At 45.1% G+C, this 26,344-nt stretch overlaps 1 long non-coding RNA gene across 1 annotated transcript in view; it reads left to right on the plus strand.

Annotated features, from left to right (window-relative positions):
- Window positions 1-11,859, plus strand: part of LOC135981503 (uncharacterized) — a 38,575-nt gene extending 26,716 nt beyond the window's left edge. The window contains exons 3-4 of the long non-coding RNA XR_010598537.1: window positions 25-208; window positions 10,013-11,859. This is a non-coding gene — a long non-coding RNA (uncharacterized LOC135981503). The remainder of the gene's footprint in view (window positions 1-24; window positions 209-10,012) is intronic.
- Window positions 11,860-26,344: the final 14,485 nt, after the last annotated feature.

Below are 26,344 nucleotides of genomic sequence, written 5' to 3' on the forward strand. Positions count from 1 at the left end.
TGCCATGTGCCTGTTTCATCACAGGATTGGGACGCATCAAAATAAACTTGTTTGAATAGTCAAACAGGTCCCATCTTTCTTCACCTCTGGGTTGCAAGACGCCTTGCTACCACCTGCCTTTAGCATGAGGAAACCTGGCCAGTCTGCCTCGGTCAGCTCCCTGACTTCTCCCCTCTCAGAGTACCCTGGCTCCACAGTGCCTTTTCAGGTAAGCAATATGCACACTCCACCCCCACGCCGAAGTCCTCCAAGTGCCCCCATGGAGTGGCCAGTTCCCCTGGACATTCACAGAATTCATAGCTCCACTCTTTATGAAGACACAGAACACACCAGGTTACCAGCTGCACCTCAGGAACACTGCTCTGTTTGACACACCGCACTTGTACTTGTTTTCGCTATAAACATATCTGTATACAACAAAGAATAGCTATTTGAAAAGAAGCAAGTACAATTAATGGAAACAAATGGTTGCATACAAAATGAAATCATAAATATGCATTCTAGAACCTAGACTTAGCTAACAAAATGTGTTCAGGTCCTGTAGAGCTGTGATTCTCAAACTTTTTTACTGGTGACCCCTTCCACAAAGCAAGCCTCTGAATGTGACCCCCCCCCCCCTAAATGTTTTATATATTTAACACCATTATAAATGCTGGAGGCAAAGCAGGGTTTGTGGTGGAGGATGACAGCTCGCAACCCCCCCATGTAATAGCCTCATGACCCCTTGAGGGGTCCCAACCCCCAGTTTGAGAACCCCTGCTGTAGAGTTTAGCTCACTTCAAAATCTTTCTCTGAGAATTTTACAGCTTGGTTGGTTGTTACCCTCTGTTTGTAAGACATGCCAGCTTATCTCGTAGAAGGATACTGGGTACACTCCTTGTTATATTCCAACAATCCACAGTCTTTACACGTAGACAGGATTCTCCCCTTTCCCCCGCTGGTTGTTCTTTCCTGTAGGCTTCTTTCTTGTAGATTTTGCTAATGTTAACTAGGAGCTAGCTCAGTGTGTAAACAGGCATACAATACTCAATTCACGTATAGTCAGACAGTGAGATAAATGTATGCTATCTCCTGTCTGCAAGAAACATGTTTGTCACCTCCTGGTGACCTGCTTCAACTCTCAGACCTTAAGAACATAATTTCCAGTATAGATACATAACTCATTAAATATGATCTGTATATACTTTTTGCAATAGTTATAATGATCTGTGTGGTGGTGGCTTTCCATAGAGACCTCACATGCCCCCTTTTGCAATGTATTATGCAGATATCAGATCCAGGGGATCATTGTAAAACCCTGGGCTACACTTTTCTGTGCCATCTGCCAATTGGCATCAAGAGGTCCCTGGGTCACAACCTCTTCCTCTTCAAGCTTTTAACTTCATTATCTAAAGCTTCCAAATGGCTTTCATTCAGAGGTGGACTCCTAATTAATGTCTTGAATTTATTTGAGGATGGTGTCACATTCCAGGGTGCAATCCAGACCAGTAAGGGTTTGTGTCACTGCCTGCCCTGTAACCCTGGGTGCCTCACAATCCTTTGCTGTTGTAGCTCCCAATCTGGGCCGTTCACAAACAGTCTTCCACATGTTCCCAGCAAATGGCTGACCATATTCTCAGGTCAGGAACCTGTAAAGTCAAAGAGTTGGTTCCTTTGCTGTCTTAGTTGAGGTGGGGAGAAACAGATAGATACCTTGAGGTGTGTAGTAGAGAGAGCCTGGTGCAAGACCTAATTCTTGAACCTAGTGGCTGTGAACCAAAGTCAGGCCATGTATTAAAGCAGATGATTACAAGTTCACTGTCTGATACAGCAACAGAGGGTCCTGTGGCACCTTTGAGACTAACAGAAGTACTGGGAGCATAAGCTTTCGTGGGTAAGAACCTCACTTCTTCAGATGCAAGGGTCTGATACAGGGTATTTTTGCCCCTCACTTTTATAGTCCAGGCACCCTTTGAAGTGGATTCTTCTGAGGATTACCCCTCAAAGCAAAGTTTATTCGAACAGTAAGGGAGGCAACACAGAGTCTGTTGGTGAAGGTGCCTCTTCTCCCGTGTATGCTGAAATGCAGATTTGTCTTTGTCTCCTGCAATTTCCCTTTCTTGCTGTCTCAAGAACCCTGTTTGCTACTTGTATGTAAATTGAGGTAAACACACATTCCTTTGTTTAGGATAGACCTATTTAACAACTTTTGCCCAGTCAGGGCTGTGAGGGTTTGAACATGTGCTTCCAACATCATACAGAGGGAATTCATAACTTCATATGTAATGTTGCTACCTACCTTTCACCAGGATATTATTAACAAGCAAGTTATTCTTTCTTAAATGATAACTCACAAGGCATATTTTGTACAAAGAGTATTACAGTGGTGGGTAGGGCATGAATACAGGGGCGCTTTTGGTCAGAGTTGGGGTAGGGACATTTCGCATAACTGTTTTGGTTACAGTTGAGTTACATGAGGGCTGCATAAGCTACATAAGCCTGGGGCTCAGAGTGATGCTCTGTTTCCTGATGTCCTAGCCTGGGAGAGTCGAACAGGGACATGAGATCTTGCACTACAAATATCTGTTCCCCCTCATGACTGCTCTCTCAGCTGAGGCCAGCAGGCTCCTAGAATTCTATCTGACTTTCTGACCTCTCTCACTTGTAGAGTGCCTAATAACTAAACAAATAACAATAGTTATGCAAGATACTCAGGTGCCTCAAATACACTTACTTTTTTTTATTTCATTTAAAAGACTGAAAGCTAGGTTATCAATTGTACTTGAATCCTATTCAGAAACTGAAAGTCTTCTCCGGATGAACAGACATGTTGTTCAGATTGAGAATGTTGCCTTCAACTAACATTGCTCTTGCATACAGACATGGTTTCTGGCTGCCTTCACACTCCCAACCATCTGTTAGGATGGCATTCAGCCAATTTAGAAATCTGAGTTTGTTTCATGAAGGCATAGGTGCCAAGCAATAATGGGTTTAGATGGACAAGCCCACATAATACTGCAAATGCCACTTCTACTGCTGGAAGTCTCTTCCACAAAAGGACTGCCAACCACCTGCCTTATTCCCTTGTAAGGCAGTCTGATACCATGGTAATGAGAGTAATGGAAGGATTAAAAGAATATTGATGTTGTACTACCAGATGATAAAAACCATAAGAATGGTCATGCTGCATTAGACCAATGGTCTATCTAGCCACAGTATCATGGTCAGTGCCAGAAGCTTCAGAGGTAACGAACAGGGCAATTAGCGAGCAAGCCACTCCCAGGTTCTGGCAGTCAGAGGCTTAGGAACACTCAGAGCATGGGGTTGCATCCTTGATCATCTTGCTAATATCTATCCTCCATGAACTTCTCTAATTCTTTTTTGAACCTTGTTACTTTTGGCCTTCACAACATGCCCTGGTGAGTTCCACAGTTCACTGTGCATTGTGTGAAGAAGTACTTCATTATGTTTGTTTTTAAACCTGCTATCTATTAATTTAATTGGGTGGCCCATGGCTCTTGTGTTTATATGATGTGGTAAATAACACTTCCCTACTCACTTTCTCCACATCGTTCATGGTTTTATAGACCTGTATCTATCCCTCCTTAGTTATCTCTTTTATAAAATGAACAATCCCAGTCTTTTAAATCTCTCCTCATATGGAAGCTGCTCTATACCCCTAATCATTTTTCTTGCCCTTCTCTATACTTTTTCTGGTTGTAATATATCTGTTTTGAGATGGGTCGACCAGAATTGCATGCAGTATTCAAGGTGTGAGCATACTATGGATTTATAGAGTGGCGTTATGATATTTTCTGTCTTGTTATCTATCCCTTTCCTAATGGTTCCTAGCATTTTGTTAGATTCCTGACTATCACTGCACATTGAGCAAATATTTTCAGAGGACTCTCCACAATGACTCCAAGTTCTTTCTTGGGTGGTAATAGCTAATTTAGACCCCATCATTTTGTATGTGTAATTGGGATTATGTTTTCCAATGTGCATTACTTGGCACTTATCAACAATGAATTTCATCTGCCATTTTGTTGTCCAGTCATCCAGTTTAGTGAGTTGCCTTTGTAATTCTTAACAGTCAGTTTTGGACTTGACTATCTTGAGTAATTTTGCATTGTCTGCAAACTTTCCCATCTCAATGTTCACTCCCTTTTCCTGATCATTTATGAATATGTTGAACAAAAAAGGTCCCAGTACTGACCACATATTCCTGGCCTTTGTTTCCTATATTTAACCTCTTTCCTATCTTTTAACCAGTTACTGATCTACGCAAGGACCTTCTGTCTATTCCCATGACTCTTTACTTTGCTTAAGAGCTTTTGGCATGGTCCGTTGTCAAAGGCTTTCTGAAAGTCCACGTGCACTATTTCAACTGTGGATCATCCTCATCCATGTGCTTCTTGACACCCTTCAAGAATTCTAATAGATTGGTGAGGCATGATTCTCCTTTACAAAAGCCAGGTTGATTTTTCCCCAACATATTGTGTTCATCTGTTTCTGATTATTCTGTTCTTTATGAAAGTTTCAACCAATTTGCCTAGTACTGAAGTTAGGCTTGCTGACCTGTAATTTCCAGGATTGTCTCTGAACCTTTTTGAAAAATTGGCATGACTTTAGCTCAGTGCCGTAATGAGGTTGAGGCGAGTGAGGCACTTGCCTCAGGTATGCAGAGTCTAGGGGCACAAGTGTCAGCTGCTTTCTCAGCTGCTGCTGCCTCTATGGCAACCAGAGATTCTGGCCAGCAGAGAGCTGGCTGCTGCAAGTCAGGAAGGGGTGGGGTAGGACAGACGCACACACATGCTTCTGAGACGTAGCCTTCCTCTCCCCCGGCACTCACCTGGAGGAGACGCTGAGGGGGCTTCCGGTGGGAGACAGAATCATCGGCAGTGGACCTCACTCATCACCTGAGCAGCTGCTGGGGCTTCAGTGAGTGTTTGACCCTGTGATCCGCGCGCGCACACGTGCACACACACACACACACACACACACACACACACACACACACACAGCCATCACTCCTGCAAACTGGGCAAGGGGCAGCCCCATCCACCACCCCCAGTGAGGCTATGGCAAGGGGAAGCAGAGGTGGCAGTCCCCTCCCCCCAGTACCCACCACTCCCAGATCCCACACCCCCTCTCCGGCCCCAAACTCTGTCCCAGAGCCTGCACCCCAGACTCCATCCCAGAGCCCAACCTCTCAACCGTCCTACACCCCAATCCCCTGCCCCAACCCAGGGCCTGCACCCCAGACCTCCTCCCCCCACCCAAACTCCCTCGCAGAGCCTTAGGCAGGTGGGGGGCGGAGTTGGGGGTGGGGTGAGCTCTGAGTGTTCTGGGTACCACCAAAATTTCTACAAACCTGCTGCCCTTGATACTTGGAGGGGGAGGTGAGGAGGGAAGTCGGTGGATGGAGGGGGGCATCCATTTTCAGTATTTTAATTTTTAGTACTGCATTGATTGACTGCTGTGTGCATTAATATAGTGACCCCCTGGGTCTTTGAGTGAGGCTTTATACTTGGTGGGGGGTGACGATGCGAGCGGCGAGTTGGTGGCTGGAGTGGGGCAAATCTCCTAGATTCAAAATCTGGGACTGTGTCTGTTGGTCCTTTTTGCTGCTTTTCCCTGGGCTGGGGGTTGTCCCAGTGCTGCAAAGAGGGTGTTCCCAAAGGAAGGTGCTTGCTTCTAACCCTCCCTCCCCCCCCCCCAGGCACTCTAGTCAGTCCACTTGACAAGTTTGATTGTCCTTGGTCTGGCTCCCATCCCCTTTCCAAGGGTTGCAGCTTTCTGGAGGTGCCTGCCTTCCACGCCTTCCTCATTCACACCTCATTCATTCAACAGAGCAATTGATAACAAAGTGGGGGGAAGATCTTATTCTACTTCTAGCAAAAAGACATTTTTCTTTTACCTTAATTATACTACCTTAGGGGCCTGCTATAACATATTACCAAGGTTCAATACAAAGTCATATAAAAGTTATACAAAAATGCATAATGCAGAGACTTATCTACAACTGCACTGATTGACTGCTGTGTGCAGTAATATAGTGACCCCTGGGTCTTCGAATGAGGCTTTATACTTGGGGGGGGAGGGGCGAGCGGGTGGGCAAAGAGGCGAGCAGTGAGCCAACAGAGGTTCTAAGGGCGGGTATGGGGGTTTCTGGCAGGGGAGGGAGAAGGTGAAAAGAGGTGAGTGGTGGGTGGGGGACTGACTAGGAGGGACACAGCAAGCCAGCGGGGGCTAGGGGGTGAAGAGGGATGTGATGGTGGGGTCGAGCGGGGAGGGGGTGGGTCCTATTTTACTGCTGTGATCTGGTCACCCTATGAATGCTGTTTCTCCCCCCCCCCCAACCTTCCTTTTCGGCTGTGACGTTATTGACATAATCTGGGACAGTATAGAACATGGGTGCCACCAAAGTCCTGTAGTGGCACCAAATCTTGTATAAAGGGGGTCAAATGAGGTGCCTAAGACAAGGTATTGGTTTGCTTGTTATGATTATGCTCTCCTTATGTGTGTGTCATTTTTGTAGTTGAAGTTATGAAGGTTGGCTCTATACTATCTGTATTTCAAACTTATGCTATGCTTCTGGGTGACATCCCAGACAAGCTGGTGTCAGCTCTGTCTAGCCTGCTTGATGGCCTATTAAGGACCATCAGATATACAAAAAGGAAGATTACTTACCAAATCAGAGTGTGAATGTTGTAGTCCTCTGAGTTTACTGTACTCGTGCCTTTAGCCAGAATCCACCTTGAATGGAATGGTACTCAGCATGAAGTTATAGCTGGTGTAAGGAAGTTATTGCCTAAGGATCTTTTGATTGGAGAAAATGTTAAAGCTTTGTTCAGTCCAGGTAGCCAGTCACAGGACAGGAATGATCTTAAACCTGTGTCTATTGTGGGCAATGATTTGCCTGGGGAGGGTTTCTCCAAAGGTTTGTCTGAGGAGAAGAGCTGTTTGTCTGTAAATGAAGTTTCTGAATGTCTGTCTAATGTCTCAGAAGTAAATCTGAAGTTAGATCAAGAGCAGAACGATCTCATTGGTCAGGAAAATGTTTCTCAGGAGCAGATTAAAGTGGCTGGTCAGGTGAAAGCCCTAACTGAGGAAGGAAAGGGTAGATTTTGGATGAGTGATGGATTGTTGGCTAGTACAGCTTGTAAAAGTGAACCTGAAAAGGGTAACTGTGATTTGCTGGAAGTAGCTCAGTGTAGTGAGAAGAGCAGCCGTTTATCTGTTGGGAGTGGCAATGTGCTTGGTAAGGAAAGTCTGGATGAGCCTAGGCGGTCTTGTGAGCTGATGGCTTTATCTAGTCAGCAGTTTGGGAAGGCAAGGATAGTGGAAGATGGGTTTGTTTCCGTGGTGCGGGCGGCGCTGGGTGGGGGGGAATTGTTTCCACGGGGCCAGGTGGCAGTGTGTGTGTGTGTGTGTGTGTGTGTGTGTGTGTGTGTGTGTTTGGGGGGGGGGGCTGGGCAGCGCCGGGGGGGGTGCAATTTTATATTCTTGCCTCAGGCACAAAAATAGCTAGTTACGGCTCTGCTTTAGCTAATCTCCAATCGTCTGGTCCAGAGGCTGATCTAAGTGATAGGTTACACGCCATAGTTAGTAGGTCTGCAATTTTGCATCTGAGTTCCTTCAGAATTCTTGGGTGAATACCATCTAGTCCTGGTGACTTATTACTGTTTAATTTATTGATTTATTCCAGAACCTCCTCTATTGACACCTCTGTTTGGGACAGTTTCTCATATTTCTTACCTAAAAAGAATGGCTCAGGTGTGGGAATCTCCTTCATAACCTCTACAGTGAAGACCTATGCAAAGTATTAATTTTGCTTCTCCACAATGGTCTTGTCTTCCTTGAGTGGTCCTTTAGCACCTGGACTATGCAGTGGCCGCACTGACCATTTAGCAGGTTTCTTGCTTCTGATGTACTTTTAAAAAATTGCTGTTAGTTTTTGTCTTTTGCTAGTTGCTCTTCAAATTCTTTTTTGGACTTCCCCATTATACTTTTACACTACACTTGCCAGAGTTTATGCTCCTTTCTATTCTCCTCAATAGGATTTGACCTCAACTTTTTAAAGGACATCTTTTTGCCTCTGATCACCTCTTTTATTCTGTTTAGCTGTGGTGGCTTTTTGTTGGTCCTCTTTGCAGCATTCAATGATGGAGGCTGTTGTAGGGTTACCATCCGTCCGTACTTCCCCGGACATGTCCGGCTTTTGAGTCTCTAAATAGCCGTTCGGGAGGAATTGGTAACAAGGTTAAAATGTCCGGAGATTTGTTTTTTTTTCTCCCTCACCTCCCTCCCTTCCATGCAGAGTGCGGCTGCTGATTGGGCGGCTGGGCCAATTGACCCGCTCCCATTGGCCTCCAGCAGCCAGAGCCCCTGCTCCCCCCTCCTTCTGTCTGTAGCCCTGTGTAACACACAAACTGACCCACCGGGCAGCGTGTTTTGCCTACACGTGGAGCCAGAATGGTAAGGGGAGTTGGTGGGGGCAGTCAGGGAGCGGGGGAGTGTTGGATGGGTCCCCGGCCTCAACCTGCTGCTCCCCCCCACGTGTCCCCACCCCCTTGTCGCCCCCCCCCCCACCTGCCTCTCCCTTGCCTGCTTGTACTGCCAGAGAAACTGCTGTCTGCTGCCCCTGGGTCCTAGCGTCCCCCATCCACTAATGGCAAGGCAGGCTGCCCTTACCCTGCCCTTCCACCCTAGCCTCTCCAATGCCCCAAAACCCTCAGCCCCAGCCCTCATCCCCCTGCCCCAGCCCTGAGCCCCCTCCTTCATCATGAACCCCCATCCTCAGACCCACAGCCCTCACACCTGCATCCCCTCCTATCCCTAAACTCCCTCCCAAAGCCTGCACCCCCTCCCTTTGCACCGCCTCCCACCCCCAAACTCCATCCCAGAGCCTGCACCCCTCACCCCCTCCTGCACACCCACCCCCTGCCCCAGCCTGGAATCTGCACCCAGCACCCAAACTCTATCCCGGAACCTGCACCCTGCACCCCTCCTGCACCCTAATCCCCAGCCCAGGACCTGCACCCCAGACCTCCTCCCCACACCCAACCCCCTCCCAGAGCCTTAGGCAGGTGGGGGGGGGGGTTCTGGGCAGCTGGAGATAAAGATATTGCTACCTAGTTGGAAGGGGGTTTACGTCCTGCCTATTTGGGAGAGGATTTATATGCTTTGTTTGGCAAGTGTCTTTTTATCACTGAATTCCCAAATCACTAAAACTTTTAATCCAGCGCTCTGCTCTTCAGTGGATGCCTAGAAGGAAGCAGGCAAAACCAATCAGGAGGATTTCCATCCTCTTTCTCATTATGGTTTAGTTTAAACTGCTCTTGATTACAACTTAGTCAAGTCAATTCAATCAGGTCATAGAGATACAGAGTTTATGCCAACCTGTCTTGATATGGTGAACATAAAGTTTTATACTTCTTTGCAAAATTACAATAAAAGATAAGGTGAGAGGTTTCCTAGATCACACTCTATCTCCAAATGAGGGTTTTTATTGGGTTTTGTATAGATAAGCAAGTAATGGCCTAACTCTCGCCTCCCAGAGCCTTAGGCAGGTGGGGGGGGGGTTCTGGGTACCACCAAAATTTCTACAACCCTGCCACCCATGCGAGTGGATAAGGGTCAGGGCAGTCAGGGGACAGGTAGGGTCCTAGGGGGGGGCAGTTAGGGTGGGGGGGTTCTCAGCAGGGGGCAGTCAGGGGACAAGGGTCGGGGTGGGGCTAGGGCGGGGCTGTCATCTCCCTCCCGCATGGAAATACAATCCATGGCCCACAATGACACGCAAACTTGATTCAATAAGGATTATCCAGGATATTGTAGGAAATTACTGTCTGTCAAAGTTAGTTGACCTACTTCTATTTTTTACCATTACATCACTGGCTCTGAAAGTCTAATTTTAGACCCAGCAATCTTGAAACTGTCAATTTAAGTCATTACCAAGTATCTGAAATTAAGTTTGAGAAGGTTTTTTTGTGGTGTGATTTGTAACAATGGTACTTTTTCTTCCTCCTAGATTTCCCTCTCCACCCCAATAAAAGACGAACATTTCAGAAAATAGCAGCTGCAGATACACTACCTCTTGTAGCATAACATTATGTGGGCTATTAATTCTTGTGTATAAATTGATCATCTGATGGCTTTGGGAAGAAATGTCTGTTTATGGTACATTAATGCACAATTTGATGCATTATGCCTTCCTCTGCAGCATCCAGAATTGGCCACTGTCAGAGACAGGATATTGCTCTAGATGCATGATTGGTCTGTCCAATATGTCAATCCTGTGTTCCTCTGTAGCACCATGAGGAAGATACAAGGTTTTTCCTGGGTCTGCAATAGGTTCAGCCCTTTCATGTATGTTTCACTTTACATAGCTCCTAAACTATATTGAGTTCAACAGCAAACATAATCCATTAAGAATCCCTGCCAAAGGCATATAACCTTTCCCGCTTAAAACAGGAAAGAAAGGAGGAGAGGTCAAAAGATGAAGTTCAAATATATCATTCATATTGCAGTATCAACACATTGTATAGTAGATTAACTGTAGTATAATGTATTGATTTTTCTACATGCCTAATATTTTATCAGTATCCAGGACATATGAGGGAGATTGATGAAGGGCAAAAAGTTTCTCAGTTCAGTACCGTAAAGGCTAGAACCATATTTAATAGCCATTCATATCTAAGACATTAAATTTTATTTGACTTTGTGTCTTGTGGGAAGCTAACTAGGTGATCTTTGCTCTGTGAGCTGTGGATGGTTGTCCATAACTATTTCCTCCTTGCACAATTTAGTATGTGACTGGTAGTTCTTATGTTGGAAATCTAAAAACAACTTCAGTACTGCAAATCAGCAATCATGTCTCTGGATGCAGCATGACAAATTTTTTGCATTTAGCTAATAGCACTTAGTTTTTCCCAGGGATGATTGTTCATTAACTAAGGGCTCCTAAGTGCCTCTTCCATGGAAAACCGCTGCTAAAATGCCACAAGGTTGATTGTAGGGAGTGAAAGCCTCTGAAAGGAGGAAGAGGTTTTCAGTCTTGCAAGTGTGATAGAGGGCATTTCCTGCCGATCCTAAACCACCCATCGAAAGTAGAACCTAAACTTGGGACATGCCCTTCCCTTGCTGGCCTTCCCCTCTATCTTGGCACTGCGCTTCTGAGTCCCTGGCTGTCACTGGTGGCACACCTGTGCCCTCCTGCCCACAGCTGCAAACAGGGTAGAGGTGCAGAGGGGTAAGTAGCACTTCATACGCAATTATCTGTCTCTTGATCCTGTACCTGTTTATGGCATGTATAGTTAAAAAGAAACAAATACAAATAAAATTACAAACACCAAATCAGTCCTAAAGAACCCCCTAGCAGCTGAGAGCTCTAACTTGCATATAGTTAAGTGGGTCAATAATTTACCACAATTCCGATGGACAAATAATTCCTGTCAAACAGTCAGATTATGGTCACTCTTATTGCTGATCTGCATGCTGTTTGTTTTTGTTCCCTTTTTCCACCATCTTCAAGGAACTACAGGCTGGTTTAATCACCCTAATGGTATGCAAAGGGAAGGCTTTGATTTACAGAGACATCTCCTCCAGTATAGCAGAGTCTGTTCATTATTGCTTTTAGAAAATGTCTCCAAGTGAAATGAAAATTTCAGTTTATAAATAGTGTTAATAAAGATCTGCAATCAGATGAGCTGGGCTTTTGTATTTTGAAGCATATTAAAAGGCAAGCCAGGGTGAATTAGTATGCACCACTGAACTGTCTGGGTCTTATAATGGTGACGTTATTGATTTTTTAATGTAATCACACAGGATGACAGTTGGCACTGAAAGAAGATAAAGAATAAAAAGCTGGCATTTGCACAGGAGCATCAGCATGACCAGTTTCAATAGCTCTGTGCAGACCTTTGTGCCTGAGACATGGAGGGTGGGGTGGATAAAGGGGTCGGCGTCTCCCTTCTGTTCTTTTGTGATTTATTTCCTTTAGACCTGTAGGGGCAAATCCAGCCATTTACTTGAATGACCTTACACCTGGGATGAACGTGGCCCATCATGACCAAAGAATAATCTGTGTGTTGTTTTGATTTACACAAAAGCATCAGTAGCTTGATTTATATTTTTGGGAAAGGCTTTAGCTGAACCTAATTGCAGATGATATTAACATGTAAACAAGTCGTGTGTGTCTGTGGGGGTGGGTAATCTAGTTTCTTCAGTACGGTGCATTTAGGTATTAGAATTAGAACTTTTATACAAGTTAAATACCTCTGATGTTCATAGAATATTAGCAACAGCTTTTAATTTAAGGACACTCTTCACCTGCCTGTGTATCCATACACACCCTGATCCTGGTCTCAAGTGGAGTTACTTCATATTGTCACCGGTTTAAATTACGGTTACCATATTTCAACAATCAAAAAAGAGGACGGGAAGAGCCCCGCCCCTGCCCCTTCTACTCCCTCCCACTTCTTGCCCCCCTCAGAACCCACAACCCTCCCCCCCCCACTCCTTGTCCCCTGACTGCCCCCTCCTGAGACCCTCCCCCCATCCTAACTGGCCCCCTAGGACCTTACCTGTCCCCTGACTGCCCCAACCCTTATCCACACCCCCACCCCCAGATGGACACCAGGGACTCCCACGCCCCATCCAACCACTCCCGACCCATCTAAACCCCTCTGCTCCCTGTCCCCTCCTGGGACCCCTGCTCCTAACTGTCCTCCAGAACCCCACCCCCTACCTAAGACTCCCTGTTCCTTGTCCCCTAACTGACCCCTCCTGAGACCCCCCCCACCTGTACCCTGACTGCCCAAAACCTTACACCCCCAACTCCCGACCCATCCAACCCTGCTCCCTGTCTCTTGACTGCCCCCTCCGGAACCTCCCTGCCCCTTCTCCGACCCCCTGGCCCCCTTATCGTACCACTCAGACCAGCGTGCTGCGGAGCGGCGCGCTCGGCAGCATAGGAGGGGGGAGTAGGGGGAGGAGCTCCAGACTGCTGGAGGCCCTAGGTGAACGGCCAGCTGGTGATCTGTGAATGCAGGGATGGGGAGAGAAGAGGGGAGTGGTCTCAAGTTGCAGGGGAGAGGAGAGGGAAGCGGAGGAGGGGCTCTGGCTGCCAGAGCCCCGTGTGAGTGGCACCATGCGGCCGGCTGCCCTGTCAACGCACGCACTCTGTATGGGGGGGAAATCCGGACATTTACAAATTCCCCCCGGATGCTATTTTTAACTCAAAAAAGCCAGACATGTCCGGCAGAATCCGGACGAATGGTAACCCTATTTAAATGAGACCAGGATCAGGGTGTGTATGGATACACAGGCAGATGAAGAGTGTCCTTAAATAAAAAGCTGTTGCTAATATTCTACAAACATCAGAGGTACTCAACTTGTGAAGACAGTGGAGTCACTCCAGTTTTACACTGGAGTAATCTGAGAACAGAATCAGCTCCACAGAGAGTGTTTTTTTTATGACATCATCATCTGTTAAAATTAGTGCTTTTTGCAGTGTTGAATTCTGGCACTGACCTCTCTTGCTATAATTGCTCCGTTTTTCACCCCGAGTCTATTACGTTCTGAGAAATAGCAAGTATTACTGGCTCTTCCTAAGTTTTAATTGCCAGTTCATCAACTGCTAAGCAATTGTCTCTCTTAATATTACTGCAGAACTGACTTGCATTAAAGCAGCTATTTGCCATGTCAGCAAGGCGGCAATATTTCATTCAAGTGAATGGAGCACTGGTATGTTCACAGAAACTTGTTTAACCAAATGAAAGGAGCAAAAGGACTTTTATTGAGAGTCACTAGAGTCTTTTTCACTGTTTTTACCACGTGACTGAGGACAGGAGGTAATTTCAGAAAATTGACGCTGAATTTTTCTGTATGTTCCCCAAATCACCCTTTTTGTGGTATTTTTTTTTTCTTTTCCCATTGTTAAGTAGCAGTTCTCAGACTTAGACGTTAGGCTTGCAAAAATAAGTATAGAGTTTGGACATAAGGTGACCAGATGTCCCGATTTTATAGAGACAGTCACGGTATTTGGGGGTTTGTCTTATATAGGTGCCTATTACCCCCCACCCGCTGTCCGGATTTTTCACACTTGCTGTCTGGTCACCCTATTTGGAAGGTCACGTTTGTGCTGGAAGGGAAACTGACATACAAGTGATCCAGAGTTAGGAAACAACAGAAATCAGATTGCTGAGGTATATAAGTCACAGAGGGGACTCCCTACCTAGCTCATGCCTACCCTGAAGGAATTGGCAGTACTTCCTGCATGCCGCTCTAGTTCAGGGAGGTGCCTGAGGGGTTCTCTTAAGGCTGTAAGAGACAGACATCCTGAACAGAGTACACAAATGCATTCAGACAGTGAGTGTGATGGAAGTGGATGGCTTATTTGAATGAAGTCAGTTAACCTAATTAAAGAGAAAAATGGATGCTGATTTGAAGCAGTTCAGTCTGGCTTGTGTGCTGCATGTAGTTTTGTTCTGGCTTGGTGGGCAGCTGGAGATAAAGATATTGCTACCTAGTTGGAAGGGGGTTTACGTCCTGCCTATTTGGGAGAGGATTTATATGCTTTGTTTGGCAAGTGTCTTTTTATCACTGAATTCCCAAATCACTAAAACTTTTAATCCAGCGCTCTGCTCTTCAGTGGATGCCTAGAAGGAAGCAGGCAAAACCAATCAGGAGGATTTCCATCCTCTTTCTCATTATGGTTTAGTTTAAACTGCTCTTGATTACAACTTAGTCAAGTCAATTCAATCAGGTCATAGAGATACAGAGTTTATGCCAACCTGTCTTGATATGGTGAACATAAAGTTTTATACTTCTTTGCAAAATTACAATAAAAGATAAGGTGAGAGGTTTCCTAGATCACACTCTATCTCCAAATGAGGGTTTTTATTGGGTTTTGTATAGATAAGCAAGTAATGGCCTAACTCTCGCCTTGAATCTATTCTGAATACCTTTGGATCTTTGTAAAAGTTAATATCCTCCATAGATAAATTAGTAAATGAAAAAGGAAGCTTTGTTAGATCTAGGCTCGGAGAGACCTGGAAGAATGTTCTGGACAGCTGATTGATGTCAAATATTGATTTATTATAGGTACTTATCTTTGAATTTAATTATTTCAGTCAATGGAGTTAGGCATAAAAATTGAGAACCCTAAGTGTACATCAGGGTTTTGGGCCCAAATCCTCACAGGTATTCAAGCGTCTAACTTGGATGCCTACAATAATTCCATAATTAGGCTCCCAAACAGAGGCGCCAACTTTGTGATTTCCCCAGGTGTGCTGGACCCCTGCTCTGCCCCAGGCCCTGCCCCCACTCCCCCCACTCCACCCCTTCCTCCAAACCCCCACCCCTGCCTCTTCCTGCCCCCGTTCCTCCCCCTCCTGCTTCCCCACAGTGCCTCCTGCATGCCGCTGAACAGCTGATCACTGGCGGGCAGGAGGCACTGGGGGTAGTGGGAAGAGCTCATTGGTGGGGCCCGCTAGCAGGTGGGAGGTGCTGGGGGGAGGGAGAGAAGCTGATCCACAGGGATGCCAGTGGGTGCTGAGTACGCACAATTTTTTTCCTTGGGTGAAAATCGTGGGAGACTGGAGAGATTCCAGAAGACTGGAAAAGGGCAAATATAGTGCCCATCTATAAAAAGGGAAATAAAAACAACCCAGGAAACTACAGACCAGTTAGTTTAATGCCTGTGCCAGGGAAGATAATGGAGCAAGTAATTAAGGAAATCATCTGCAAACACTTGGAAGGTGGTAAGGTGATAGGGAATAGCCAGCATGGATTTGGTTTGACACGATTTGTTGATTTACAATCTGATAGCTTTCTTTGATAGGATAATGAGTCTTGTGGATAAGGGAGAAGCTGTTGATGTGGTATACCTAGACTTTAGTAAGGCATTTGATACGGTCTTGCATGATATTCTTATCGATAAACTAGGCAAATACAATTTAGATGGGGCTACTATAAGGTGGGTGCATAACTGGCTGGATAACCGTACTCAGAGGGTTGTTATTAATGGTTCCCAATCCTGCTGGAAAGGTATAACAAGTGGGGTTCCGCAGGGGTCTGTTTTGGGTCCGGCTCTGTTCGATATCTTCATCAACAACTTAGATATTGGCATAGAAAGTACACTTATTAAGTTTGCCGGGAGGGATTGCAACTGCTTTGGAGGACAGGGTCATAATTCAAAATGATCTGGACAAATTGGAGAAATGGTCTGAGGTAAACAGGATGAAGTTTAACAAAGACAAATGCAAAGTGCTCCACTTAGGAAGAAAAAAATCAGTTTCACACATATAGAATGGGAAGAGACTGTCTGGGAAGGAGTACAGCAGAAAGGGATCTAGGGTTATAGTGGACCACAAGCTAAATGAGTCAACAGTGTGATGCTGTTGCAAAAAAAGCAAACATGATTCTGGGATGTATTAACAGGTGTGTTGTGAGCAAGACACGAGAAGTCATTCTTCCGCTCTACTCTGCTCTAGTTAGGCCTCAGCTGGAGTATTGTGTCCAGTTCTGGGCACCGCATTTCAAGAAAGATGTGGAGAAATTGGAGAGGGTCCAGAGAAGAGCAACAAGAATGATTAAAGGTCTTGAGAACATGACTTATGAAGGAAGGCTGAAAGAATTGGGTTTAGTTTGTAAAAGAGAAGACTGAGAGGGGACATGATAGCAGTTTTCAGGTATCTAAAAGGGTGTCATAAGGAGGAGGGAGAAAACTTGTTCACCTTAGGCTTGGTCTACACTAAACCCCCAAATCGAACTAAGGTACGCAACTTCAGCTACGTGAATAACGTAGCTGAATTCGACGTACCTTAGTTCGAACTTACCGCGGTCCAGACCCGGCAGGCAGGCTCCCCCGTCGACTCCGCGTACTCCTCGCGGCGAGCAGGATTACCGGAGTCGACGGGGAGCACTTCTGAGTTCGATTTATCGCGTCCAGACAAGACGCGATAAATCGAACCCAGAAGTTCGATTGCCTGCCGCCGAACCAGCGCGGTAAGTATAGACAAGCCCTTAGCCTCTAAGGATAGAACAAGAAGCAATGGGCTTAAACTGCAGCAAGGGAGGTTTAGGTTGGACATTAGGAAAAAGTTCCTAACTGTCAGGGTGGTTAAACACTGGAATAAATTACCTAGGGAGGTTGTGGAATCTCCATCTCTGGAGATATTTAAGAGTAGGTTAGATAAATGTCTATCAGGGATGGTCTAGACAGTATTTGGTCCTGCCATGCGGGCAGGGGACTGGACTCAATGACCTCTCGAGGTCCCTTCCAGTCCTAGAATCTATAAGCACAGAGTTGGCGCCTATGCTTTCAAATAAGTTGCCTGATTTTCAAAGGAGCTGTGCACTTGCAATTGCCATTAGAGGTCTGAGCGCTCACTCAGTCCATCTGAAAATCAGGCCACTTATTGAATAGTCCAATTATGGATTTAGTTGCCTACTTGTTGCCCCAGTATGTTCAGTCATGGATGACTATTTGACTGCGCAAGTTCGCATAAGATGACTTTGAACCCAAAACTCTTAGTTCCCAATCCTTTGCTTTTCCATCTACACTACAAATAGGAAAATGTGTGTACTGTCCAGGAAATAAGGAGAAGCAGGAAAGCTAAAAGGGGGTAAAACCCACTACAGTTTGCACCTATTTCAGAGCCCTGTAGTTTCTTACATTCAGTGTTACATTGAAAAATGTTAAAACACCAGAGTTCAGCAGAAACTGCAAAGCAGACCTACTACGTGCAATCTTTGAGAGAGGAACTAATGGATTTGTTCATTTTAAAATATCTTGCCTAATAAGTTGTTTAATATTCTAAAAGTTCCTCTGCCATGCTAGTGTCTCCGTACACATTGTGTTAGATTCTCATGATCCACAGGGACTCTTTGCTCGTTGAGAAGGCTGCAGGCCCTTAAGTGTTTATACTAAGCATTGATATTTGAATGACAAATCTTCCTTACACCATGCTATTTAAACTCTTTCCTCTCTCTCCCTTCTCTCTTCAACTGCCCAGGAAGGATGAGAGGTTTGGTTTGATTCGTTCTAATAACCTTGAGAGATTCTGGGAGGCAATTAATGAGACTGAGCAAATGGAAAAGAGGAAGAAAAAGATGATCAGATAATTGGGGATTTCACAAGAGCTTCCCGTCACATCAATAGCCAGCAGGGATTAATGCTTCAAATACCCCTGAGGTTGATGGCTCCAAGTTGTGGAACAGTAAATGGTGGCAGATTCTTCAGTACAAGAGAAGAATTCATTAGGAGGGCAAACACAGAGCTAGATTGAAATACTAATAATAAGCTCAAAATGACCATCAGCTGTTGTAATACGCATTTGTAAAAATGATATGCCTTGCTATACAATATAAAAAGCAGAAACCTCTTAAATGCTGCTTAAACATTTTAAATGCCACTACTGCCATTTAAATTTATTCATCAAGCTCTGTATCTTTCAAACAATCTCCCCCCAGAGTAGTTCAAATGTTCACAAAGATACAGGATTAGAAAGCTGCTAGACGTATGTGGGCAGCAGGGGCAGTTTTATACCTTCTTGACAAGAGGCTAACTGCATTCAGGTGACACTTCAGTGCTGTGAGAAGTAATTTCTTGCACTTGCCAATAGACATTTAATGAGATGGCTAATCAAAATAGGATTATTTCAGTGTAATTAATGAGCTAGTAAAATGCTTGAATGACTAATTTGGAGATTTAGTTTTTTTTCCACTTCACTCCAAATCATTTACTACCTGCAGATGCCACCAATAGGTGTACAAGGAGATTTGGAAGTTTGAGTTTGTTCATTTAAATGTTTTATATATTTACTATGTTTCACTTGCATGGTCTGTGAGGGAAAGTATGGCTCCAGGATTGCTCCTGTTGACTTAACTGCAATAGAAAACATGTTTGTATAGAACTTATTTTCCTGTCTGTGTTGCTAAGTGGCTACATTTTTGATTTGATATTGTTTTCAAGATTTCTCAGTGGATATAATTATTTTAAATACAGCTAGGGTAGAATTTTCAAAAATGCCTGGGACTTAGGGCTTCTAAATCTCTCAGGCACCTCTGAAAATGTTACCCTTAGTGCACTTCAGTGAGACCCTGTCCCATGTTCGGCTACAAAAATGGGATGGTGACTCTGATATAGATGCCAGAAGTACAAGCTTCCTGCCAACGTGATTCAATCAAGAGTGGGAGGGCCCAGGGGGCCATGGCCCCATCACTTTTAAAAGTGGGAGGGCTATGCCCCCTGCTTTTTACCAGCTGTAAGGGGGAAGAAGTGGCATGGGAGCAGGGGCTCGGGGAGAAGGGGCAGCACAAGGGTGGAGACATGGTTCTCCACCGCTCCCGTGAGGGGTCACCTGTATGGGTAAGAAGGTAACTGAATTTCCATGCTATTCAATCCTGGGTCTCTCTGCTAAATCCCCAAGTCACTTAGCTGCCCAGGCCAGAATGATCCACTTGAGGTACTGCTTGCTGCAGCCTAGAGCTCGCTCTGCCTCAGTTCTCCAGCTACAAAAACGGGATACCAGTGCTTCCCTATCTCACAGGAGTTTATACTGTGAGGATAAATACATTAGTGTTTCTGAAGTGTTCAGACCCCATGGTGCAGGGCGGTCACATAAGAACCTAACCAGATAACTTGTATAGTCTATATTTATCTAAAAAGGACTAGCTAAACAAGTTTCAGAGGGGTAGCCACGTTAGTCTGTATCAGCAAAAAGAATGAGGAGTCCTTATGGCACCTTAGAGACTAACAAATTTACTTGGGCATAAGCTTTCGGGGGCTAAAACCCACTTCATCAGATGTATGGAGTGGAAAATACAATAGGAACATTTTTTTATATATATATCATAAACATCTTTTTGTCAAATACAGTAACTCCTCACTTAACATTGTAGTTATGTTCCTGAAAAATGCTACTTTAAGCGAAACAATGTTAAGCGAATCCAATTTCCCTATAAGAATAAATGTAAATGGCGGGGGGAGGGGGGGGTAAGGTTCCAGGGAAATTTTTTTCGCCAGGCATAAGACATTATATACATATACAGTACAAGTGGGTTTTTTAAAATAATTTTAAACAAACTATTTAATACTATACTCACCAATGATGATTGTGAAGCTTGGTTGAGGCGGGGCGCAGTGGGGTTGGAGCACAGGGGCTTGCCCCGCTCCTGCTGGGGAGCGGGGTCGGGGGCTTACCTGCTCCCGAGCTGGAATGCTGGGTGGGCAGAGTGGGATAAGCCCCCACGCCCTGACCCTGCTCCCATCTGGAACGCCAGATGGGCAGAACGGGGCAAGCTCCCACTCCCTGGCAGGAATGCCGAGTGGGCGGAGCGGGGCAAACCCCCACACCCCGACCCAGCTCCCTGGCAGGAGCCCCGGGCAGGCGGGTGGAGCAGGGCGAGCCAAACAGCCTCATCATGGAACGTTGCATGACTTTAAACAAATATGTTCTCTAATAGATCAGCAACCTAATAACGAAACAATGTTAACTGGGATGACTGTAAGTGAGGAGTTGCTGTAAATTTGTTAATCTCTAAGGTGCCACAAGTACTCCTCGTTCTTTTAGCTAAACAATGCAGAAAGTGAAAATGTAGCATGATGAAGTATTCACAGGGCCTTCTCTTGCCACTTATTGCCTAGGCCTCTGGGTGTGGATCGTTTGCTCACGTAGAACTCAGACATTCCCTTATTTCCATGCAACCTTCAACCTTTCACAACTGGGGAAGCAGGCTGATTGGGAAAGGGTCTTCCCTGTATTAAAGAGAAAGATTACTGTACTGCTCACCAAGGAATTTTTGGATTGTTGGGGTACACTCAGTGGTGAGCTGGAGCCGGCGAACCGGTTGTTAAATTTAGAACCCGGTGTAGAACTGGTTCCTAAAGGGGCGGGCGGGTGAGCAAACTCTGGCGGCCCGCAGGACCGTCCTGCCCTTCTGGGGAGGCTCCCCCCGGCCCCTCACCCGCTTCCCCCTCCCCCCTTCGCAGAGCTCCGGCAGCAGCTCTGCAGCTCCTGCTGCTTTGAGCGACATGGTCAGGGGGTGCGGCTGCGAGCTCCAGCGGTCGTGCGGCATCCTTACGCAGCAGCATGGTAAAGGGGCCGGGCTGGAGCTGGGAGGAGGGTTGGATGGGGGGCGGGTTTGGGTAGGCGTTGGAGTTCCGGGGGTCTGTCGGGGTGGTGGTGGATGGGGTCGGGGCAGTCAGGGGACAGGGAGTAGGGCAAGTTGGGTAGGGGGTGGGGTCCTGGGGGGGCAGTTAGGGTGGGGGGTCTCGGGAGGGGGTGGTCAGGGGACAAGGATTGATGGGTTGCGGGTTCTGAGGGGGGCAGTCGGGGGCAGGATGTGGGTTGGGGTCAGATGGGTGTGGGGGGGGAAGACAGGCATGTGGAGCTTGTACTCACCACGCTGTTCCCTACCAGGTCTTTGGCAGCACTTCGGCGGCAGAGAGCAGGGGGGTCTTCACTTGCTCCGGGTGAAGTACCTGCTGCCAAAAACCCAGAGCGAGCGAAGACACCCCTCTGCTGCCAAAGTGCCACCGAGGACCCGGTAGGAAACTGGTTCTTAGGATTTTGGGAGCTCATCACTGGGTACACTAGATTTTTTTTTTTTTCCTGGGGAGCCAATACGAGTCTGAGATTTATAAGTAAATGATGTTGTTTGAAGCTAAATCTTTGTAACATGCGAATGGCAAAACAAAAATAAAACGTTTTGCTTACTGATGCAGTATAAGCTAGGTTTGTGACCAGATTGATGCAACCTGCTAGTCCGGCGATTCAGAATTGTGAGGATGGGGTTGGAGATAGAAGTGGACAACCCACTGCAGCAGTCAGAGTCTGAAGTCAATGTGTACTGGAAAAAATGAGTATCTTGCTGAAAAGTTTAAGGCCACTGTGTGCCACAAATACATGGTCACAGTCAAGATGTTTACTCTTTTTTTCCCCTTTGCAATTTGCAGAGAAATGGCACTTGGATCAGAGTGGCTGGGCTGGCTTCAATCTTATTACCTCACACAACTGTGCTATCTTATGATGCACCAATTCTACATTTAACATTGTGATTGCTGACTGACTTTGGTTGGTTTAAATGCAAGTTCTCTGCCCAGCTATATAACTGATTAGTGAATAGTGACTATGCCCTCTAATTTGGCAAACCGTATCTGAATTTTCCAGGCATGCTTTAATTAATGTTTGTTCTTATTATGCAGGCAGGATGAAAAAAGAAATACAACTCCCATTACCTCCAACCTATTTTTTAAAGTGCTAATTTGCTTTGCTTGCCACTAAATCACTATGAAATGTGGCACGTTTTGATCTTTGCCCTTTTCTCTTTTTAAAGCTTTTAGGAATCATTAAGTTTAAATGATCAACCTATTTGACTTAAGCTACATAACTACCCAGAGGAGCTCTAGAAGCCCTCAAATCCATAAAGATAGGCACAAGAAAGGGGATGACTTACACGATGTGCAGCCATGTGTATCTTTCCCACTACCTGCTAGGCTGAACCTTTTCCTAATACATTTCGTGCGTACCACTCCGCTTTTGTGTTGTATTCGTGAAGGGAATTAGGGGTACCACTGAACCCTCTGACTCACCAGCCTGGGCTCCCGCCCAGCACTGTGCTGCTGTGACAAGCCTGGGGCAGCTCCCGGTCCTACACTTCCACCAGCTTTCACACAGGCAGGGACAAACCCAGCTACAGTTACATGCAGGCTGACCAGCCACTGCATGAGCCAAACTAACCCCCAGCTCCCCAGGTCAGGGGCCCACAGCTGTACCATCCTGCCCCGATCGAAACCCCAATCAGTATGAATTTATTACCCAGTTTGCCTCTCCCTCAACGTGGAGAGGAATATGCACACTTGTGATAACCAAGCGGAGATTTTCCCCTGACACTTCACTCAAAGGCACACTGGTTTAGATTAAAACATAAAACAAGTGTATTAACTACAAAAAGATAGCTTTCAAGTAATTATACATGATAGAAAATAGATCAAAGCAGATTACCTAGCAAATAAAACTGCAAACTAAGCTTAAGATACTAGAAAGATTGAATGTGAATTAGCAGTTTCTCACCCTGACTGATGGTACAAACAGGTTTGCAGATTCTCAAGGCACAAGCTTCATTTGCTTTGCAGCTTGGGATCCCCATCCCCATCCCCATTCCAAGTCCTTTTCTTTCAGAGCTTCTTTCAGGTGTTCACTTGTGGGGGAGTGAAGAGCAACAGCTGATGTCACTCCCTGCCTTATAGCGCTTTAGCACAGGGCGGGAACCCTTTGTTCCAAAAACAGTTCCCAGCCCAGTTTGTGGGAAAATACAGGCTCACAAAATAGAGTCCAGAGTCAGGTGGGCTGGTCACATGCCCTTGCAGTCATAGCAGCCATTACTTACAGGCTGGCCGAAGCATCCACAGGAAGGCTCACCAGGTTGGGGGATAAGCTTCTCCTGAGGCCTATTGTTTTCCCTAATAGACCTTGACTGTGAATGGGCCCTTCACAATCAGCTATTTAGACTGGAAGCATCTTGCCTAGTGGGTGTCACCCAGGTGTGACTGCATGTGAACTACAGATACATAATTAATATTCATAACTTCAGATACAAAAATGATACATGCACCCAAATAGGATAATCATATTCAGCAAATCCTAACTTTTCCAATGACACCTTACATGCCCTGTGTGTACTAAATGCATCATAATTATGCTATAATCATATCAGATCACTATGAAGAATATGGGGTGCATGTCACAAGTGGATTTATCTTTGTGATCCCTGCAAGGCATGTATAGTGGTACAAAGTTGGATAAAGCTGGAAGTGGGGTTACAGATTATGCAATGAGATAAAAAATGAATGGGAGGCAGTAGTAATACAAAATGTAACATTTACTTTGGTTTCAGAGTAGCAGCCGTGTTAGTCTGTATCCGCAAAAAGAAGAACAGGAGTACTTGTAGCACCTTAGAGACTAACAAATTTATTAGAGCATAAGCTTTCGTGGACTACAGCCCCCGTGGGCTGTAGTCCACGAAAGCTTATGCTCTAATAAATTTGTTAGTCTCTAAGGTGCTACAAGTACTCCTGTTCTTCTATTTACTTTGGTGTGGTTTACTTGTAGCAAAAAAGTTAACACTAGGGTGACCAGAGGGCAAGTGTGGAAAATCAGGACACCTTTTAGCAGAGAGGAAGGGGGATAGTTGCATCTCTCAGATAAATCCCCATATCGGACCATCTGGTCACCCTAGTTAACACAGACACAGAGTAGATGTTCTCATTGGTCGGCTAAACCTTTTTAAAATCCTGCTCAGTTCTTGCCCTTAGTGATATCTTATGGAAATCCAGTTACCTGGGCCAATTATGCAGTGTTAGATAAAGGGGATAGTTGTTAAATATACAGTTTTTTATATTTGCTGCCTTTCTGTTTGTTAATATCTTGCAACTTCATTATTATCAATAGTAAAGAGGAATAACTGTCAGATTCATATGTTCTCAATACCATTCTCTACTTTTATATTTTGGTTGTGACCTCTTATTACTTATTTTCCATAGAAACTAAACAGTCCCCAGCTCCTTGCTGTGGAAGTTTCCATAACTTTTCGATCTTGTTACCTGTCTCGCAAGCCCTACTATTAATGCTATGTCCCTTTTTGAGACAGGGTCATCCAACTATAACACGCTGTTCCAGTTGGGGATGTTAGTCTTTGACATATGTAATAGCATTCGAGCTATAGTATTTTCTATACCATTCTTTATACCGCCTAATACTTGCATTGTGTTGAGGCCACTGCGGTGCATTGAGCAGAGGTTTACATTGAATTGTTCACACTGATAAACAGGTCTTTTCCCTGAGTGGTTACAGTTAGTTTTGAAATGCAGCAACCATTGGACCAGTTTGCCTAAAGATGTAGTGGATTCTCCATCACTTAGCCACTCTAGATTTAAGGATTATCTTTCCCAGAGTAATGCTGTAGTTCAAGCACAAGTTTATGGGTGTGAGGCAGAAATTACCAGTGGCAGATCTTGGGTTATGCAAGAGGTGGGAATAGTTGTGATCACCATATTCATCTGCGCTGCCCTTCTCAGCAACCCAGAGAAAGAGAGAGTCTTAATAGTTTGAATTTATTCTACAAAGATATGTAGTATAGCATGTGTTATGGCAATTTAGATTCTCACTCCTGCATAACTTGCATGCTACTTGACAATGGGTTAGAGGGCAATCCATACAGCATGTACGAAGGTGTAAGTTAAAATCAGGCTCAAGTCTGCATTAGCTTGCACCTTTTTCCTAGGCTTGGTCAGGGTCCCATGTAGTCACAACTGAGACTCTGAATTCCCTTATGGTTAGGAAGATAACCTAAAGCTGGAGAGTAACACAAGCAGTGCTGTTAGACTAAAAAATAGGTGAGACAGCAGTGTAAAATGCTCCCCCTAGGATGATAAAAGGAACACTGTCAAATGTTGTTTGTTTTTATTGTGATTGCCAAAAGGACCCTTCTGCTCTTGCTGATTATTTAAAGAGCTTCTGAGCACCACTAGTGCCATGGGCCTAATTACATGAGGTCTGGTGCTTCTGACACATTCCCATTACAAGCAACATTTTGAAAATGGTGACATCGGTCCTGGCTTATTAAGGTGTAGGCGAGCTTTCTTAAGCAAAAATTATAGTAAGGTGGAGTACTATTCATGTAGTTTTTCTAAAAACATGAGATGGATATCACTGATTGTCAGTGAAATTTACATTAGTGGCTTATTGGGAAGGTAAGGATTATTAATGTATCAATCCTAATGATGAAATTCAGATTTTTCATAAACCTAACTGAACCTTCTTTCATGTTTCTTGGGACTACTGTGTATGTACAGCTAGAGCTGAAGGGGAGATCAAATCTTTGTTACAGACATAATCTCATGGAACAGTGTTAAAACTTGCATTCCATTTGTCAAAGTAATGTAGTAGTAGCTGGGATAATCGTGGGAGAACAGACTGGTTCTTAGCCACATCTCATAGTCAGTCACGTAGCAGTGGTGTGCACCATGTGACATGTTCATATTTCTGCACTTTTCATACTCTACTGCAACTGTGAGATGACAAAGGTAACAGCATATTTAATTTCTGACTGATGCAAGTCAGACCCTAAATTATGCAACAGAGGGTTTCTTAGACAGCTGTGTCAGACAGACCCTAGTTTAGCATGCTGCATTTCTAGAGAAGATTGTGTGGTTGATGTGTTGTATAAAGAATGTAAAAATGCCTCTACACAAAAGTGCAATGGTGACCACCACCTTAACTTTTCAACTCTCATCAGTAATGAGTAAATTTAACAATTCATAATGGGAGTGGCGCTGGTAAAAATACCTTAAACG

Source organism: Chrysemys picta, chromosome 2, assembly GCF_011386835.1.
Source record: "Chrysemys picta bellii isolate R12L10 chromosome 2, ASM1138683v2, whole genome shotgun sequence".
In the NCBI taxonomy this organism is placed as follows: Eukaryota; Metazoa; Chordata; order Testudines; family Emydidae; genus Chrysemys; species Chrysemys picta.